Source organism: Triturus cristatus, chromosome 6, assembly GCF_964204655.1.
Source record: "Triturus cristatus chromosome 6, aTriCri1.1, whole genome shotgun sequence".
Taxonomy (NCBI): Eukaryota; Metazoa; Chordata; class Amphibia; order Caudata; family Salamandridae; genus Triturus; species Triturus cristatus.
In genome coordinates this window covers 1,606,052,522-1,606,072,398 of record NC_140589.1, presented here as the reverse complement: position 1 = coordinate 1,606,072,398, position 19,877 = coordinate 1,606,052,522, and the positions used below count along the sequence as shown (strand labels likewise).

Sequence of the window (19,877 nt, the reverse complement as noted above, 5' to 3'; positions counted from 1 at the left end):
CAACGGGTTTGTGAAAATTAAGCGCTATGAAGCAAAAATCACCAACTACGATTATCTGGTCATGTTAGACCGCATCCAAGTCACAAGCTCAGGCTGATATTGTTGGAGCTTGGGCCGGATACAAGACTGACTTCAGCCCTCTGAGAAAGTACCCTGTGGGCCTGGGCATCAAGATGTGAAGTCCTTGTGTCAAGATGCACAGGCAGGTATCGAGGAGCCATAGAGGAGGAGCTGTGATGCAAGATCCTGGGTCAAGATGTGTCACGCACTGTTAGACTTGATGGTCATCGATGAGAAGCTATGATGTGAAGTACTACGTCTCTGTTGAGAAAGCTGTTGGAGCTTTCAGAGACTTGCACTGTGATGTGTTGGCGTAGGGGACGACATTTGTCGTGCTTGGCCGGGATTGATGTCAGCTGTACCAGCATCGCAGAAGCCACCAGTTCTTGAGAGGACTTGCAATGAGATTCGTTGGTGTCGAAGATGAGGTGCATTGCACTGGGTTGGAGTTTATAGCTGGCTGCGATATGTTGTGTCAAGATGCAAGGAAATGCACCAATGTCGAAGAAGCATGTTATGTCCCTGTAGTTTGGAACAAGGAGTCAGCCAACTGACACTTAATGATTTACTAGAGTCCAGGGTCCACACATGCAAGATGGATTCAGCAGGGCAGTCACAGCAGCTGAACAGTCCTGGCGCAGCAACAGCAGGACTTGGCAGTAAAGCATTCCTTAGTCAGCAAGCAGGTCAGCAGAGTATATTTCAGAGCTGGGCACTCTTTCTTTTTGGCTAAGTCCTCAGATCAAGAAGTGATCTGAAGAGTTGGGTGTGAGGGTCCACCATTTATACCTGTTTCCAGCTTTGAGGTGGGAGAAACTTCAGAGAATTCCTCCCCCTGTCTTTCTGATGTGCAAGTGTGCTGGATGACAGCTCCACCCCCCTATCAAGTTGCAGATAGCCATTGTTAGACCTGCCATCTTTTGTAAGTGTAATTCGCTTTTCACAGTTGAAAGGCTATCTGTCTCATAGGATAGACTGGGGAACGCACTGTAAACCTTTACGAGTATTTCTACCCATTGGGACAGGATAGAGAAATGGAGTTTGGTATGCTTGTACTCAGAACTCAGAATGTAGAAATGTATCTTTTAGTAAAGATGATATTTTTGTTCTGTGTTTGAAAATACCACTTAACGAAGTAGGTACTTTCTAGCTTAGCCATACTGTGTGCCTCTGCTGGGTTGTTTATTGACTGCATGGCTTTGGAATTGGCAGGAGCCTGGGGATGTGCATTCTCTCCGGACAAATGCAAAAGAAACAATTGATGGACGGAATGCTGGACAATGCAAGGATTCACCCCCAGTCACAAAGATCTGGGTTAAATCCATCATTCTTTTGCTCACCACACCACCCCAGTTTGGACCCAGCCATATGCAAATCAGTCTTGACCCCTGTTCCTTGTGGGAACAGTCCAGCCCGAACTGCCAAGCAAGGTTCTCCCTGGACCGGAAACAAGCATCCTGGGACCGGTCTCAGGGCGTCACCCTTCTTCAGCCAGCCTAGCTTGAATTCAGTGGTGTAGTGAGCACGGGACCCACGTCTGGGCATACCGTTCCCACTTAAGGCGACAAATGCAAAAGAAACAAGTGATGGACGGAATGCTGGACGCTGCAAGTATTCACCCCCAGTCACAAAGATCTGGGTTAAATCCATCATTATTTTGCCTACCACCCCAGTTTAGACCCAGCCATATGCAAATCAGTCTTGACCCTGATCCTTATGGGAACAGTCCAGCCCGAACTGCCAAGCCAGGTCCTCCCTGGAACGGAAACAAGCATCCTGGGACCGGTTTCAGGGCATCGCCCTTCTTCAGCCAGGCTAGCTTGAATCCAGTGGTGTAGTGAGCTTGGACCCACGCCTGGGCATACTGTTCCCACTTAGGGTGACAAATGCAAAAGAAACAATTGATGGAGGGAATGCTGGACAATGCAGGCATTCGCCACCAGTCACAAAGATCTGGGTTAAATCCATCATTCTTTGGCTCATCACACCACCCCAGTTTGGACCCAGCCATATGCAAATCAGACTTCATCCTGTTCCTTGTGGGAACAGTCCAGCCCGAACTGCCAAGCCAGGTCCTCCCTGGACCGGAATCAAGCATCCTGGTACCGGTTTCAAGCATCACCCTTCTTCAGCCAGGCTACCTTTAATCCAGTGGTGTAGTGAGCACGGGAACCACGCCTGGGCATACCCTTCCCACTTAGGGCGACAACTGCAAAAGAAACAATTGATGGACGGAATGCTGGACAATGCAAGCATTGGCCCCCAGTCACAACGATCTGGGTTAAATCCATCATTCTTTTGCTCCACACCACCCCAGTTTGGAGCCAGCCATATGCAAATCAGTCTTGACCCTGTTTCTTGTGGGAACAGTCCATCCCGAACTGCCAAGTCAGGTCCTCCCTGGACCGGACACAAGCATCGCGGGACCGGTTTCAGGGCATCACCCTTCTTCAGCCAGCCTAGCTTCATCCAGTGGTGTAGTGAGCACGGGACCCACGTCTGGGCATACCCTTCCCACTTAGAGCGACAAATGCAAAAGAAACAATTGATGGACGGAATGCTGGACAATGCAAGAATTCGCCCCCAGTCACAAAGACCTGAGTTAAATCTATCATTACTTTGCTCACCACACCGCCCCAGTTTGGACCCAGCCATATGCAAATCAGTCTTGACCCTGTTCCTTGTGGGAAAAGTCCAGACCGATCTGCCAAGCCAGGTCCTCCCTTGACCAGAAACAAGCATCCTGAGACCGGTTTCAGGGCATCAGCCTTCTTCAGCCAGGCGAGGTTGAATCCAGTGGTGTAGTGTGCACGGGACCCATGTCTGGGCATACCCTTCCCACTTAGGGCAACAAATGCAAAATAAACAATTGATGGACGAAATGCTGGACAATGCAAGCATTCGTCCCAGTCACAAAGATCTGGGTTAAATCCCTCATTCTTTGGCTCACCACACCACCCCAGCCAGTTTGGACCCAGCCTCATGCAAATCAGTCTTGACCCTGTTCCTTGTGGGAACAGTCCAGCTCGAACTGCCAAGCCAGGTCCTCCCTGGACCAGAAACAAGCATCCTGGTACTGGTTTTAGGGCATTACCCTTTTTCAGTAAGGCTAGCTTGAATCCAGTGGTGTAGTGAGCACGGGACCCACGTCTGGGCATACCCTTCCCACTTAGGCCGACAAATGCAAAAGAAACAATTGATGGGCGGAATGCTGGATAATGCAAGCATCCGCCCCCAGTCACAAAGATCTGGGTTAAATCCATCATTCTTTTGCTCACCACACCACCCCAGTTGGAATGCAATGGAACGTGAGAAGCTGGCCTGAGATATGCTGTCCACTAGTTCTAGTGGGCACCTTGTATCAGTCCAAACAACCCCTTATTGGTTATAGGTTAAAGACAACCTTTATTGAAAGCTATCCTCATGGTTGCTATGGACAGCAACCTTCAGGCTAAGTCTTGAAGGAATGTAAAGCAGCTTGTTTTACCAGTCTATAATCTCTTGAGTCACTAAATGAAAGATGTCCACACTAGGTATATATCTAAAATATATGTATTTATTACTAAACATGCCCTCCTAGTCTCTTTATGAGACTAGAGGTCAAAACACATAAGTTACACTCCAATAATCACAGTAAAATAGTACAAATGCACGTCAGGCCCTAGGGGTGAGCCAAACCATATACTAAAATAGTGGTATAAGAACCACAACTTAACTAGACACAAGGCCTAGAGCCGGTAGAATCGCTGGGACCCCAAGGAACCACCCAAGGTAGTGAAACAGGGGACCCCCGGGGGCCGTGTGCAGTGAGTGAACACAGCCACGAGCTCCTGTTAGCTACTATGGAGAAAGTCGCGGTTAGATTTTTAAAGATTAGGGACACTTAGAAATGAGTCAGGACCAAACCCTTATGGACTTAGGAAGTACCGGAGTACTCGTGTTACCTCACCCAGGGAAGCAGGGTGCATAGGTGTCTTTTGGTGTCGGATCGCGTCGTCGTTTTCAATGGGAGATGCTGAAGAAGTGCTGCTGCCGTGAAGATGCAAAGTGTCCGAAGAGATCCAAGCCTGGATCGAAGATGAGAAGAACCTGAAAGCAGAGGGGACAGAGTCTGGGTCACTTGCCAGTGACCAGGAAGGCGATGAGCAGATGCCCACCAATGAACTGGAGCTGGGTTCTGGCTGTCCCACAAAGGATGTCGAGTGCTGCAGTGTCGGTGCCCGGATTGGACACAACAAACCTTGGCAACAGCAACCCACGCAGAAATGAGAAAGATGCTTCGGTGCAGACAAGCAAGGTCTGTGGGACTCACCACTTGGATGGGAGTCAGGGGACGTCTGGAGCAACCAGGAAAGCCCAAGGATATACAAAGTTACCCCCTCAGGAACCCACCAGTCAACGCACCAGGGATCACGAAAGGACCTCGAGACGAAACACAAAATTGCAGCCCACGGGTCACTCGGAATAACCAGGCTGACAATCTTCGGTGGATTCAGTACTCGAGGTGGGGGCTACAAGTCAGTCCAAGCATGACTTCAAGAGACGTCGAGAAGTCAATGCACTTGCAGAAATGCACGGTGACCAGGAGTTCCGGTTCCACGCTACTCACGAGGACTGCGGGTCTCAGCTTTGCTGGGGACTCGGGTCAGCCTCTGAGATGTCTGGAAATCCTCTTCCTGGGCTGCAAATACTTCGGAGTCCGGCGGGAGCTTCGATGATGCAGACCTGCAAATTGCTTTGTTGGTGCCTGCCAAGCAGGGGAGTCACTCCTTGACCCCAAGAGAGATTTCTTCAGTCCTCTGATCTTGAGCAGAGCATCGAAGGTCCAGGATTCAGCTTCAGAGTTTTTTCCAGGGTGATCTAAAGTCCTAAAGACAGGGGTCCCATACTTATACTAAGGTATGGGGTTGGACATACTCTGGGGACCCACCTATGGGAGGATTTGGAAAGAGGGGTGGCTACACCCATTTCCTTTGTCCAGTTTTGCACCAGAGCAGGGGCTGGAAGCCCCTGAACCGGTTTGAGCTGGACTATGCACAGGGACACCAAATGTGCCCCCAGTGCAGGACTTCAAAGCACTCAGAGAGTGCTCCCACCCAGCCCCAATACACATAAGCCTGTCTGGGAGCTGGTTACACCTCCCTGTGACAGGAAACCTATTGTCCAGGCCTCCCCTGCTGGAGTTTCGGTCAGCAGCAAGAGGCCAGACCCGTATCTGTGGCTGCAGCATCCATTTTGGGATGCCAGGGCTCTATTAAGTTTTTACCGGGTATACCAGTGCTGTCATGTCTCTCCCTCTAGAAGGGTGGGATCATACTCCCACACCAGTTACTGGTGTGTGGGTATGATTCCAAGGTGTTTGACACGAAACACAACTTCTTTCCGTGCAGCCAGTCCAAAGTTAGCATTTACCGTTTGGTTATAATGCACTTAAGAGTATATGGTCAGGCTGAACTACAAACAGCATCAGAGAAGGGTATCCGGACGCTGCAGAGGGGCTCTGCTTATGCAGGGGCACCCTCTCACAAAAGAACCAAGCACTCTGCCTTCAGGATTGATAAGGCCTGCCATAGGAGTGACTTATAGGTTTATATGTGTGTATATATCTATATATATATAGTGATATAGGTAACCTATATCACAGTAAGGAGTGCATGCACCACCTTACCCAGGCTGCTGTAGCAGACCTGTGGTGTCATTTTGGGTGACTTTCCAGGGGTAGCATAATACCTGCTTCAGCCCCTGATAGGCCTCTGGGGTACCTATGCCATGGGTACATTGTATACCATATACTAGGGACTTATAAGGGCACCTCAGATCCAATCTGAACTGTACCTAAAGTACATGGAATCATTTTAGAGAGGAAACAGCTAGGCTGGGGCCCTGATTAGTAGGGTCCCAGCCAGACTAAAGTCGAAAAACAGTGAAACACCAGCAAAAAGTGGGGGTAAACATGTGAAGCAGATCCTACTCTCCTACACACTAAAGGTACCTGAGGTACATATAAATTAAGCTTAAATTACAGTAAGTTCTACTGAACTTAGTGTTGTGTGTCAAGGGCTTAGCAAACCCTTCCTACAACTCAAGAGAGTTTAGTAGGCCACACTAGAGTAGGTAAGTGCATACACCACACCTCACTAGTGATGTCTTCAAGGCCAGGAACCAGTGGGTCCCTGCCAGAAGCCACTGGGCTTCTAGCCTCCGAGTATAACAATCTCCCATTCTTGGAATTGAGAGCATTGTGTAGTACTAGGAAGTTGAAGACAGGAAAAAGTGCAAACATCTAACGCCTCATAGAGGTTCTGCTATTGGAGGATCTCAGAAAGATCTCAGGGTCTGAAGGGGTAGGCAGAGTGGTTGGGGTAGCAGATGAGGAAAGGCCCAGGGGTGAAGATACCCATGACCTGACCTCTGAAGCTGACCAGGTAAATGACAATGATCTTAACCTGGACAATTCAGCTCCTGAGGATGAGGAAGAGGGCCATGATGGCCCTTTCTTTACTCCATCTGGGAGAGTTGGGAGTGTGCCTAGAAGGTCAAGATCTCCTTCTCAGGGGTCTAACCATTCTGACACTTCCATAGGGACCTCTATTTCCTCTCCTAGGAGGGAATCCTCTCATGAGAGGAAAGAGAGACTGCTCAAGAATGAGGAAGCTCAGTTTAGAATCAAAGAGAGCAGATAGCCTTAGAAAGGGAGTCCCTAGAGCTTCAGAGAGCTAGAAATCCCATGATGGCAGCAACATCCCTAGTGGTAGGGAAAGGTCTCATGACCATAGAAACCTAAGCAAGATTGTCCCTCCCTACCAGAGTGGGGATGACATCCACAAATGGATTACTGCACTGGAAAGGACCTGTAAAGTTCAGAGGGTCCCCCAGGAGCAGTGGGCAGCAATCGTGTAGCTCTCCTTTTCAGACAAAGGTATAGATAAGCTCCTCACTGTTAGAGAAGAGGATGCTGACAATTACAAAGTCTTGAAGAGTGCTCTGATCGATGGGTTTGGCCTAACCACTGAACAGTACAGGTTGAAATTCAGAGATACCCAAAAGGCTCAGACTAAAGACTGGGTTGACTTTGTAGATTGTGCTACTAAGGCTCTGGAAGATTGGATACATGGCAGCAAGGTGCATGACTTTGTAGGATTGTACAATTGGATTATAAGGGAGCAGATCCTTAATAATTGTCAAAACCAGCTTATACATAAGTACCCGGTGGACTCTGATCTGACCTCTCCCCGAGAATTGGAAAAGAAGGCAGACAAATGGGTCAGAACCAGGGTAAGGCCTAAAAATCAGGGTGGTGACCAGAAGACAGATTCTACCAAGTCCCAAGAGAAAGGTGGGGATAAATCTAAAGACAAGTCCTCTTCAGGGCCCTAAAAGTCCTCTTCTGGGAGTGGGTCCAAAACTCCTTCCTCTCCTGAAAGGAAACCATATTGCCATGTTTGTAAAAAGCCCGGCCACTGGAAAACTGATTCCAGTTGCCCCAGGATGGGCAGTAAAGAAAATGTTCCTCCAACTAATACTACCACCCCTACTAGTACTACTAGTAGTAATCCCACAGGCGGTAGTGTTGCACCCTAAACGTTAGGTGCATTCTCATGGAGAACAGAGGTGGGGCCTAGTTTAGACAGGTCCCCCTCACAAGCCTCCTTAGTCTGTGCATGGGATTTGCCACTTATACCATGCATTGGGCAGGTACAGACTGGAGCCACTGATTAATGGTCAGAAAGCTGTGGCATTCAGGGACACAGGGGCTAGTGTCACCATGGTGACAGGGAAACTCGTCCCTCCTCACCAGCTTTTACCTGAGTTTAAATACCAGGTGACCAACATTCATGGTGTCAGAACAGATCACCCCATGGCCAAGTCAATCTCAGCTGGGAAGGGGTCACAGGCCCAAAAAGAGTAGCAGTGTCCCAAAACTTCCCTGTATATTGCCTGATGGGCAATGATCTAAAAATTTAAGTCTGGGCTCAAGTTGAACACCAAGCCCATCTGAGAATGCTGGGCATCCCTGAGAGAGTTGGTGGGGCTGTGATGGCCACAGCCCACCCCCAAGAAACTTTGGAGTGATGGAGCCTGAAAGAATGGCCCACTCTCTTCCACAAGAGGGCACAAGGGATGAAGAACAGTCTTCTTCACCCACACTATAGGTAAGGGTCAGCCTCCTCAGGGAACTAATCCTACCCCTAGTGAAGTAACTGCTCCAGAGGTAGTCAGGCCTGTCCTGGCAACACCTCTGATGGCAGGGGACCCTTCTAAGGTGGTACCCAGTCTGGAGCAGGTACCCTGCCCCTCTCTACCCTGTCTCAGTCAGCCCAGGGATACAGAGGTCAGGGAGGTCAGTGGACCTCACAGGGCCCCCTGTCCAGAGGAACCCCCCCATCAACAGATTAGGAGCACCCAGTCTAGTAGCCCTAGCCAGGTGAAAATTCCTCAACACACTGAGGGATCCCCCTTGCCTTTGAGTAGGGACCTCCCCCAGGTGGACTCTGTTGGGCAAAGGCAAACCTGGGACCAAAAGGTTCCAAACCTACCATGTCCCCCCAGTGTTCCAACCAAAAGGACCCAACCCCCAGCTGTAAACAGCCAAAGGTTGACCCTTAGGGCCAGATACAACTCAGTCATGGAAAGAAAAGCCTCCATGGTGACCAGTGATCTGAGGAAGCTGAAACCAACTTTATTAGGGCCTCACTTCTTTACTCAGCCACCCCATCAGCCTTTCACTTTGCCAAAACACACCACAGAGAGTAATTCCCCATGGTGGAGATCATCTCACACCCTTGGGGTTAGGGATTGCTTAGTGGACCATAAGACAGGGGGTAACCATGCTAGTGCAGGTACTTCCTTATAAGGACACTTAGTCAATAAAGGCTCAACTGAACAAGGTTAGCTTTATCTACTTTCATTTGGGGGGTTATGTAGGAAGGTGGAATCTGACTACATGGTTGCCCCCACTTTTTCCTGGTGTTTTGCTGGTTTTTGACTTAGTTTGGCTGGGATCCTGCTATTTAGGACCCAAGCCTATCTGCATTCACCCTTAAATTGATTCCAAGTACCTTAGGTACACTCCAGATTGGATTCTCGGGTACCCTTATAAGTCCCTAGTATATGGTATACTATGTACCCAGGGCATAGGTACCCCAGAGGCCTACCAGGGGCTACAGCATGTATTATGCCACCCCTGAGAAGCCTTCCAAAATGACACCACAGGTCTGCTACTGCAGCCTGAGTAAGGGGGTGCATGCACCCCTTACTAAGATATAGGTTCACTATATCTCACCCTATCACTGCACATATAAACCTATCAGTCACCCCTATGGCAGGCCTTATCAATCCTAAAGGCAGGGTGCTTGGTTTTGTGTGAGAGGGGCCCCCTGCATGAGCAGAGCCCCTCTGCAGCCTTCGGAATCTCTTCTCCGGGGTTGTCTGTGATGCAGCCTGACCATATACTCTTAAGTGCATTATAACCAAACGGTAAATGCTAACTTTTGGATGGCTACACAGAAAAATGTCATGTTTGGTGTCAAACACCTTGGAATCATACCCCCACACCAGTAACTTGTGTGGGAGTATGATCCCACCCTTACAGAGGGAGAGACATGACAACAGCTTTATACCCGGTACCAGCTAACAGATCCCTGGAATCACAAAATGGATGAATTGAACCAGTCGTCAAAAAGGCATGGAGAACTTAGGCCCGGATACACAAGGCAAAAAGGACAAGTACAGCAGAAGTGAACGACTGGAATGTTTCTGAAAATTAATGGTTGAAGTTCCTAAGCTCCACATCAAGCCCAACAGTTAACAAGGAGACTTCACAAGACTCAACCAAATCAAAATCCAAAATAGTAGCAGCCAATAAACCCCCCAAGTTTAACGAAGGGGAGCCGACCATCCAGCAGGACAGCCAGGATAAAATACTGGACAAAACTGGAACAGTAACGACATCAACCCTGAACTCCACCAACTGCCTACTATATCAAGAGCAAAATCTGGGAGCTGGACACTTATCATACCAAAAGATTGCACACAGTGCCGCCATAACCCACTCGGAGCTTCTCACATCAGTAATAGAAACTCTCCAGTCATCCACAAAGGCACTTAATTGGCAATCGGACAAACTGGACGTTCAAATGGACCTAATGAACACCATAGCCCACTATGTCGCAGGGATAGATATTAAACTGGACAAACTGAATAAATTAATAACAACAGCTCAATCAAAATACACACTAGAGCAAAATCCCTGTTCCTGTGGCCTAATTATAGATAAACTGAGCCTCCTTAATGATCTTTTAGAACAAATTCTAGCACTCAGACAACCAAGCACGCCTCGTATCAAGCACAAAGAAGCTGACAACAACACACAACCAACCTCTCTCAAAAAGCAGATGAAGAAAGAAAAACAAAAAGCGACAAACTCGGAAAAGGCAGGCCCCACGTCAACTTACTAGGCCTGGGCGGTAAATTCCGTTCCGCTCGCGGCATTTGTGGAATTTGGGTAATTTCGCATTCCACGGAGAACGCAGAACTATTACAAATTCCACGATCCGTGGTTTCTCACTTTTAAAATGCGTGTTCGCGAGATATTTCTCCCCGAGCACGCAAACAGCATTCGCGAACAGGAAAAAAGCATCGCGAACGGGTGGAACAAGCAATTCAGCATGTTCACAGAACTTTTGCGTGCTCGCTGAGATTTTTTACGTTTCGCGGAGCTTTGCGTAGAGCGACTACGTAAATTCCGCGCACCCCTAAAACTTACCTGTCTCACCTAAGCAAACTATACCAACTAGATGACAAAAAAAACGTGAAAGGAAAGCTAGGAACAAACTATCGGCAGGGAACACAGAGCATGGGCCAAAAATGTTCCCTATATTCACCACACCCAGAAAAAAAAACTAAATATATAACACTACAAGATCGTCTGAGGTCCCATTGGACACATCAACTGAGGCACCAAAAAAGCAGTCCCTAGCTAAAACAGGAAGGGACGATCTAATCTCAAAGGAACAAAGTGACCACATCGCGAACAGTATAGCAGAATCCATACAAGACAGTAAGGACTAAGCAGTAAACCCCAAGAAGAGTGCAGGCCCCGCAACACAGAAAAAACAAACACCAAGTTCACAGAGCAGTACTTGCACAGAGGGTGTCGTGAAAATGAGCGCTTGCAAAGGCAACATGGGAAACCACCAAAAAAGTGAACACACGGACTGCCCACACAGTACTGAGACAAGGCAACAAGGAAAAAAAGAAAGGCAAAACAAAAAACCCATGCAGCATGGGCTTGAACCCTGCGCCAAACAAGAGAAGCAGACAGAAGGAACAACATGTACCTCACCCGGAAAAGAGAAATTAAACTTTCAACATAGCAGGACACAAAGTAAGGTACGAGGGAATAAGGACCAACTCCAATCTGAACGCCCAGGCAACAACCTAGAGGAAATTTATAATACTACAAAAGCCCCACAAGGCAATGACACCAAGAAACCCCCAGGAGGAACAGTCAAGAGCCCACTCTCCACCTCAGCTATAAAGATTGTCCTACATCACGGAGGCCGAAGTGTAAATATAAACAACTAGGGAGAAGCTGCACCCTGGGTAGGTGCACAGGCAATTCACATGAGGGAACCAACTCCCGGAAGTAACATCAATGGTGCAATTGGGAAAGAGAACAACCAGGCCAGTAGACCACCACTTACAATTACACTACAAAATGCCGAAACAAGCACTAAGCCAAATAGCAGAAAGCGTTCAATACAAACACCCACCATGACGGGATCATGCCATGAAGCCAGCTCCTACTGTAGGACAGAACATGAAGCCAGTGCCGGCAGCAGGACAAGGAAGGCAGAACAACACCTCCAACAACTGCTACTAACTCCAGAATACGAAACCCAGGGGTTGCACGACACACTAAATAAGGGCAACATACTCAAACTGTTTGCAAACATCCAAGGGCTAAAACACCTAAACTCAGCCCATCTACTCTCCGTGGAATTTTGTAAGCTAGAACACAATAAGACGTTGGAACAAACACTCACGACATGGCAAACGGAGGAGATTATTTAGCTAATAATGACCTTCAAGCAACAATTCGACACATGGGGCATAAGACTCTCAAGACCGGCAAAACCACGCTACCCAGATTCACTCAGAAAATCATCGGTGGTGAAGGAAAAAGCGGAGCGCACTCCAGAGGCAAAGGAACAGGTACACTCAGTACTTCAGAATGCAAGAGGGTACAGCCCACCACCGGTAAGACACAGCGCGGACAACTCAGGATGACGAGAAAATACTCAAGGCGCGCCAGATTACTGGAGCTGGCTAGCCGGCACGCTGAACAAGGAGAAAGACAATTGACCCTGCTACAAGCAGCCAATGTACAACTGTCAAGACACCCTCCATTTAATATCATGGAACATATCCGGCGCCAGGAAATGGCTAGAAGATGGCTGGCCCCTTCGAAACTGGGCGTCATAAAACATAATCGCCTTACAGGAAACTTGGGCACTAGAGGAGCTGCCGCTTGTCGGGTACACACACTTCAGCACCCCAGCAGAAAAAAAGCAGCAAGCATGGCCGCCCAAGAGGGGGGCTATCAGTTTACGTTGCGATAGACATCAACATCAGATCGGAGCAAATAGCCCCACACGGGCCAAACGTGCAACTAATAAAATTGTCCTTTCCCGGCAGAGGGGCTCCCGTACTACTAGTAAACATCTATGTACATCCATATGCGAAAGAGAAGCAAGTCCAGATAAACCAGTTAATAACCACGATCAATGCCATACGAAATACCAACCCTTTCTGGGAAATCATCTTAACAGGTGATTTTAATTCAAACTTAATCTACACTCCAGAAGAGGACGACAAGCTAGCAGCAGATCATGAATTCTGGAACGTGAAATCCCAATACCAGCTCAAACCAGAGCGCTTCGGCCCAGTAGGGCAACAATTGGAAACAACCTTGGAATATCTGGGCCTGCGGATCCTAAATGGTAGATCTCCAGAAGACTCATCTCCAAACTACACTCATCTTGGAGGGACCACACTATCTAGGCTCGACTACACAGCAGTATCACTTTCACTACTGCCTTTTCTCCAACAGTTCTCAATTGAATTCACGACAAAAAGTGACCATTCATACCAGCACACCTATTTCAACTTAAAGCCTACTGAACACCAAAATAGTAGGATAATCGTAGACAGCTCGCTCTCAACCAACCTGAAACGACTGAAATGGTCAACAGACAACATTAAAGACCTTCAAGTAAAAGTTCAGAGAATGAAAATAGAAAGTGAATCTAGCGCACACAACCAGATACAAAACTGGGAGAGTTTCACAGAAGAGCTAACAACAATTATGTCCGTCACACACAAAAAAGTTCGGGCATCAAAATACAACAAGCCACTTCCAACGGAACTGGTCAAACTCAAGTTAGAAATAAGGAAAAACGCAAGGATGCTGAAAAAAACAGCTACGTCACATACAGACTGGGACCAGAGACAGAAACTCAAGCAAAAATACAAAAAGGCATTGTGGGAACATAAAAGAATAATGGAGGACGACTTTTGGGCAAAATTACTTTGCACGACAAAAAACACCAACTCATGTGCATTTTGGAGAATAATAAATGGGCTAAATCACCCCGTAAACCCAATTACTTCAAGCGTAAAAAGAGGCCGATTGGGCCACACTAATAACAAAGAGATTCACAGACACGGAACCTCTGAAACATCTAGAATGGAGGCAGAGGACACAAGTGTCGCCCAAGGAGCGCGAAGAACAACTAATCAACGACAGGCGGGCCTTATAAACTCCAAACAGCTCCCCAACCAGTGGACATCCTACATTGCACAACACAGAAGAGGCATATTTGATAGAAGAACGGAGGAGAGTACAAGCACCAGGAACGGGCCAACCGCCTACACTGCACTACACAGAAGAGGCACAATCGAGTGAGGACTATGAGACAGCAGCCGCACTCGGACACCTAGGCTTCAGCGACAAAGACGTAAGAAGAACACTTAGGAAAATCCGTGGTAGCGGGGCCTCACGTCCAAACGGCAATCCCCCAATAATTATTAAATCTGACCCAGACTTCTGGAGCGGAAGGCTAAAAAAACTGTTTGATGAAGTAGAGAGATAATGTCAAACTCCGTCAAGCTGGCAAGGCTCAATAATTACTTCGATTTTCAAAAGTGGAGATAGAACGTCCCCAGCGAGTTACAGGCTCATAGCACTTTTGGACGTGGATGCGAAGCACTATGCCTCCTTACTCTTGGAAGATCTGACTACTTGGTCTGACAGCTCATAACGAATTCCTTTGAATCAAACAGGCTTCTGGAAAGGGTGTGGGACAACAACAAAAATCTCATCACTCTCACTGATAGCCGATAAATACATCCGAAGGAAACAACAGCTGCACCTCTGTTTCATCGACCTAAAGGCGGCATTCAACAGCGCGGACCGTAACATTCTATGGGGAAAATTGCGCAGCTGGAACGTCCCGGATAAAATACTCAGAGGAATATTTCTTTTATACTCCAACACATGGATGAGAGTAAAACTGGGAGATGGAGCAAGGCTATCAAGAAAGGTTAAAACCAGCAAAGGGCTCAAACAAGGTTGTGTCCTGGCCCCCCATCTTTTCAATCTTTTTATGGCAGACCTCGTGCCAAAGCTCAACAAGATCACATCCCATCCACCTAAAGTAGGTCCCCTACCCCTAACCCACTTATCCTACGTGGACGATGTCATTTTGATGAGCTTAACCAAGATTGGCTTACAAAGGTCACTTGCGGGAACGTTGGAATTTATAACCAACAACAACTTAGAGATAAACATCACAAAAAGCAAAACAATGCTTATCACCAGACGACGGACTACCAAACAACAATTCCAACTGGAGGACAAAAAGTTAGAAGTAGTATCTAGCTACAAGTACCTGGGGATCTACTTCGATAACCGGCACAACCATCAGCAGAAAAAAGCCTACATCTCTCAGAGAGCAAATGCCTTATCATTCGCCTATAGTTCCCTATCAAAAAAGCTCAAGGGGCCATCATTCAAATCCCTACTGGCAACAATAAAAGCCAAAACGCTACCTACGCTATCATACGGTAGCACAGCTCTCCATAGGAAAGACGCTGACCTACTAAACAAAGCACAAGTGGCAATCTATAAAAGAGTCTTTCAGATCCATCAGGGAGCTTCACCAGCGCAGACCAGACTAGAATTTGGGGCAACAAACGAAACGCTGGGAAGAATGTATGCATCCATCAAGCAATGGTATAGCTTGAAACAAAACACAGCAGTCTCGGAACTGAACAAGGCTCTGTGTGACGAAATAGAGGAAGACGCAAAGTCCCCATACAAACAATACCTAAAAAAGGCTCTAACAGACACTTGCACAAGAGAACTCTGGGAAACTAATCTGGCCTCCCCGGCCTTCAAGCAAGCTATAAATAAATCAGCAAAGCTCCACTCATTGCTTGCAGATAAAACCACCTTTAGCACGAGAAAACATGCCTGGATGGTAATATCCAATTACAAATCACTCACCCCAGCGCCATACTTAACTATTAAGTTCTCGGCCCACAGAAAACTACAATTAATGGCCCTGCATCTGGGTAAATTCCCATCCACCATGGACCAGACAATTTGGGTCCACGACGGGCCTAAAGACTGTAGACTATGTGGGAGCAGTAAAGAGGACTTTGTCCACCTTGTCTGTATTTGTCTGAATTTATCTCAAGCACAAATCACTTTCCTAAAAAAAGCCATGAACACTGGAGGCATAAGAACATGCAGATCGGCAATTATGGCGTCCTTGGGCCCAACTGACACTCCATTGAATTGCCAACTAACAAAGTTCCTCTCAGCTCATGCACAAGCACTAAAAAGTAACCCTGTGCTCTGCTCGCAAAAAGCAAATAAGACGGTCAACTCAGAAGCAGACCATACTCCCGAACACAACGCAGAATAATATCAGAACATTGGGTGGAACACTTTTCAGGGATTAATTAATGCTCCAGACCTACCAAACTATCAACTATGCATGTTAAAAATGTCTTCATTTTTTTTTTCTTCTTTTTAAACAATGCCATTATTCCCACATAATTATAGTAAAAACTAAAGGCTTTTACGATTTTTAGGAATACAAAAAAAAAAGGGAAAATAATAATAATTTCTTTTAATTGCAGCATTCAGTTATGGTTTTCATCAACTGAAACAATAAACTTTTTGACACAAAATGGATGCTGCCAGCCACAGACACGAGTCTGGCCTCCTGCTGCTGACCGAAACTCCGGCAGGGAAGGCCTGGACAATAGGTTTCCTGTCACAGGGAGGTGTTACCACCTCCCAGACAGGCCTTAGTGGATTAGGGCTGGGTGGGAGCACTCCAGGAGTGCTTTGAAGTCTGCACGAGGGGCACATTTGGTGTCCCTGTGCATAGTCCAGCTCAAACCGGTTGCAAGGGCTACCAGCCCCTGCTCTGGTGCGAAACTGGACAAAGGAAATGGGTGTAGCCACCCCTCTTTTCTGACTCTCCCATAGGTGGGTCCCCAGAGTATGTCCAATCCCTTCCTGGGGTATAAGAAAGGAACCCCTGGCTACAGGACTTTAGATTACACCTGGACGAAACTCTGATACAGAAATCCCAGAACTTCGACGATCTACACGACTAGATGACTGAAGAATCTCCCTGGGAGTAAAGGAGTTACTCCCTTGCTTGGCAGGCACCAAAGATGCATCTGACCGGTCTGCATCTCCGAAGCTCCCGCCGGACGCCGACGACTTTGCAGCCCAGGAGGTCGGTTTCCAGACTTCCCAGAGGCTGATCCGAGTCCCCAGCATAGCTGAGACCCATAGCCCTCGTGGGTACCGTGGGACCGGAACCCCTGGATACCGTGCACATTTGCAAGTGCATCAGCTTCTCGATGTCCTTTGAGGCTTTGCTTTGGGTTACTTGTAGCCCAGACCCCGAGCACCTTTTCCACCGAAGATTGCTGGCCTCCACGAGTGTTCGTGAGCCCGCCCTTTGTGTGTTTGTTCGAGGCTCCTTTGCGATCACTGGTCCGTCGACTGGTGGGTCCCTGTGAAGGCAACTCAATTGGGCATCCCTGGTCGCTTCAGATGTGCCCTGACTCTCCATTGCTTGGGGAGTCCCCAGGACCTTGCCCAACAGAGTCAATCTGGGGGAGGTCCCTACTCAAAGGTAAGGGGGATCCCTCAGTGTGTTGATCAATTTTCACTTGGCTAGGGCTACTAGACTGGGTGCCCCTAATCTGCTGATGGGGGTTTATTCTGGACAGGGGGTCCTGTGGTGTCCAATGACCTCCCCGACCTCAGTAGCCCTGGGCTGACTGAGGCAGGGTAGAGAGGGGCAGGTTACCTGCTCCAGACTGGGTACCACCTTGGAAGGGTCCCCTGCCATCAGAGGTGTTGCCAGGACAGACCTGACTACCTCTTGAGCAGTTCCTTCACTAGGAGTAGGATCGGTTCCCTGAGGAGGCTGACCCTTACCTATAGTCGGGGGGGAAGATCGTATATTGTGCTAATTTACTGTGTTATTTGAAGTGTAACTTATGTGATTTTGCCTCAAGCCTCATAAAGAGACTAGGGCTGTGTGTTTAGTAATAAATACATATATTTATATATATACCTGGTGTGGTCTCCTTTCATATAACCACTCAAGAGATTATAGACTGGTAAAACAAGCTGCTTTACATTCCTTCAAGACTTAGCCTGAAGGCCGCTCTCCATAGCTACCACTAGGATAGCTTTCAATAAAGTTGTCTTTAACCCATCATCAATAAGGTGTTGTTTGGACTGGTGCAAGGTGCCCACTATAACTAGTGGACAGCATATACCAGGCCAGCTTCTCACATATCCATCAACTGTTGTTTTTGCATTTGTCACCCCTAGTGGGACGGGTATGCCCAGACGTGGGTCCCGTGCTCTCCATGCCACTGGAATCAAGCTATCCTGGCTGAAGAGGGGTGAAATCCCAAAACCTTTCCTAGGATGCTTGTTTTCAGTCCGGTGAGGACCTGGCTTGGCAGTTCGGGCTGGACTGTTCCCATGAGGCACAGGGACTGATTTTCATATGGCTGGGTTCAAACTGGAATGGCATGGTGAGCAAAAAAATGGATTTAGGCCCAGATCTCAATACTGGGGTGAATGTATGACATTGTTCTGTATCCTGTCCATCAACTGTTGTTTTTGCATTCTCTTCGGACAGCCACTGGGGGGGGGGGTGAAGGTGTGTCCTGCCTTTCCTGGATGAGTCAGGGCTGGGCTGAATAGATCTGGGCTGCATTTAGTGAAGTGGCATGAGATTTCCTTGCACCTGAATGGGCCTGGTCTGCTTTGGACAATGATGTCTCCACCTCCTGCCGGAAGCTGGGTCAGAGAGGACCTAACTGGTTTAGACTGAGTACAGACACACTCTGCCCAAGAGAACAAAGAGAAACTGAGTATAAATATTGGAGTCAAGACCCAGAACTTGAGAACTCTTTTGGATCAGGAAACCTGCGAAGAAGAATAGCTGGAGAAGCTCTGAGGAGGAACTACCACTTTGCTGTGTGCTTTGCTGTGTTGGCCTGCAGTAGCCGCTTCTGTCTTGGGCAGAGTTAGGACTCTACTGATCTTTCTGCAACTTCCTTGTGTGAGGTTTTCTAAGGGCTTGAGGTCGAACTTGCCCCCTGTTCAAGAAGTCTCAGGGACAGCAAAGACTTCAAGTTCATCTGCTACCAGCACTGAGAACTGTGTGTTTTGTGCTGCCACAGAAGAAAAAGCAACCAAATGCCATCACCGACGCCGCTGTCGTCTCCATGTCCAGAAGATGACACAGAGTACACCACCACACCTCGCACGCAACTCTGGTCACACTGACGACGATGCCAGATGCTGCAACCAAGCCACCTCTTTTGCAACCTGTGGGCACCACACTCTGCACCACTTTGCTTCATGCCTCTGCCCTGGTATCATCAATGACGATGCTCCATGCCGACATCGAGGCCGGTGCTTGCACCATGGTTTGAGGGCACCGCTGGTAAGTTAGACAATGCACCACCCTCATCCCCAACCTTAGCCTACAGATGCCATCACCATCGACTCCGTTTCATCAGCAGACGACAGCGCTTGTGCAACAACTATGCCTCTTCTTGCACTATGACCTGCAAGCACCGCAATGAGCACCGCATCACTTGACTCAGCAGCCCTGGTCTCACTGACGCCACGGGATCACCGTCACCTAACCACTGCAACCTGAGGGCACCACACACTGCACTGCTGCACTTTGCACCGCAGAACCGACACCTGCCGACGCTGGCGCTCCGGACTACAACCTCGAGGAGCCTGATCTGCAACACATGTGACTTCAAGGGCCCAACAACTCCTGCACCGACCTCCTGAACCAACTTCTGCAGGTGCCGGTTCAATGAGCTCAACGAGAGGTCGCCGGTGCCCTGCATTTCTAAAGGTACTGTTTTGCCGGTCTTTCTGATGCCGCAGCTGGCCTGCGACGCTGCAGTTAGCCAGAACTGTTTTGATTAGTTGTTGACAGAGTCGTGATAGACCCGGACAGAACTATTGACTTCAAGGAACTTTATTTCAAGTCTATTTTTGAGAATTGATATTTCTGAAAACTGTGTGGTGGATTTTCATCACTTTTGGTCTTGTTTCCACAGATAAAACTGTTATGATCTAGGAAGTTAATGATGCATCTTCTCTGTTGCTGTCTTTGCCTTGCTGCTCAGTCTGTGTGATGTCATCGGAATGTTGAGTGTGTTTGAGTGGAAGC

The 19,877-nt window shown here is 48.0% G+C and overlaps 1 protein-coding gene across 1 annotated transcript in view; it reads right to left on the bottom strand.

The window, feature by feature from the left end:
* The window catches only part of LOC146821707 (uncharacterized), an 857,433-nt gene that overhangs the window by 49,183 nt on the left and 788,373 nt on the right, over positions 1-19,877 (bottom strand). The window lies entirely within an intron of this gene.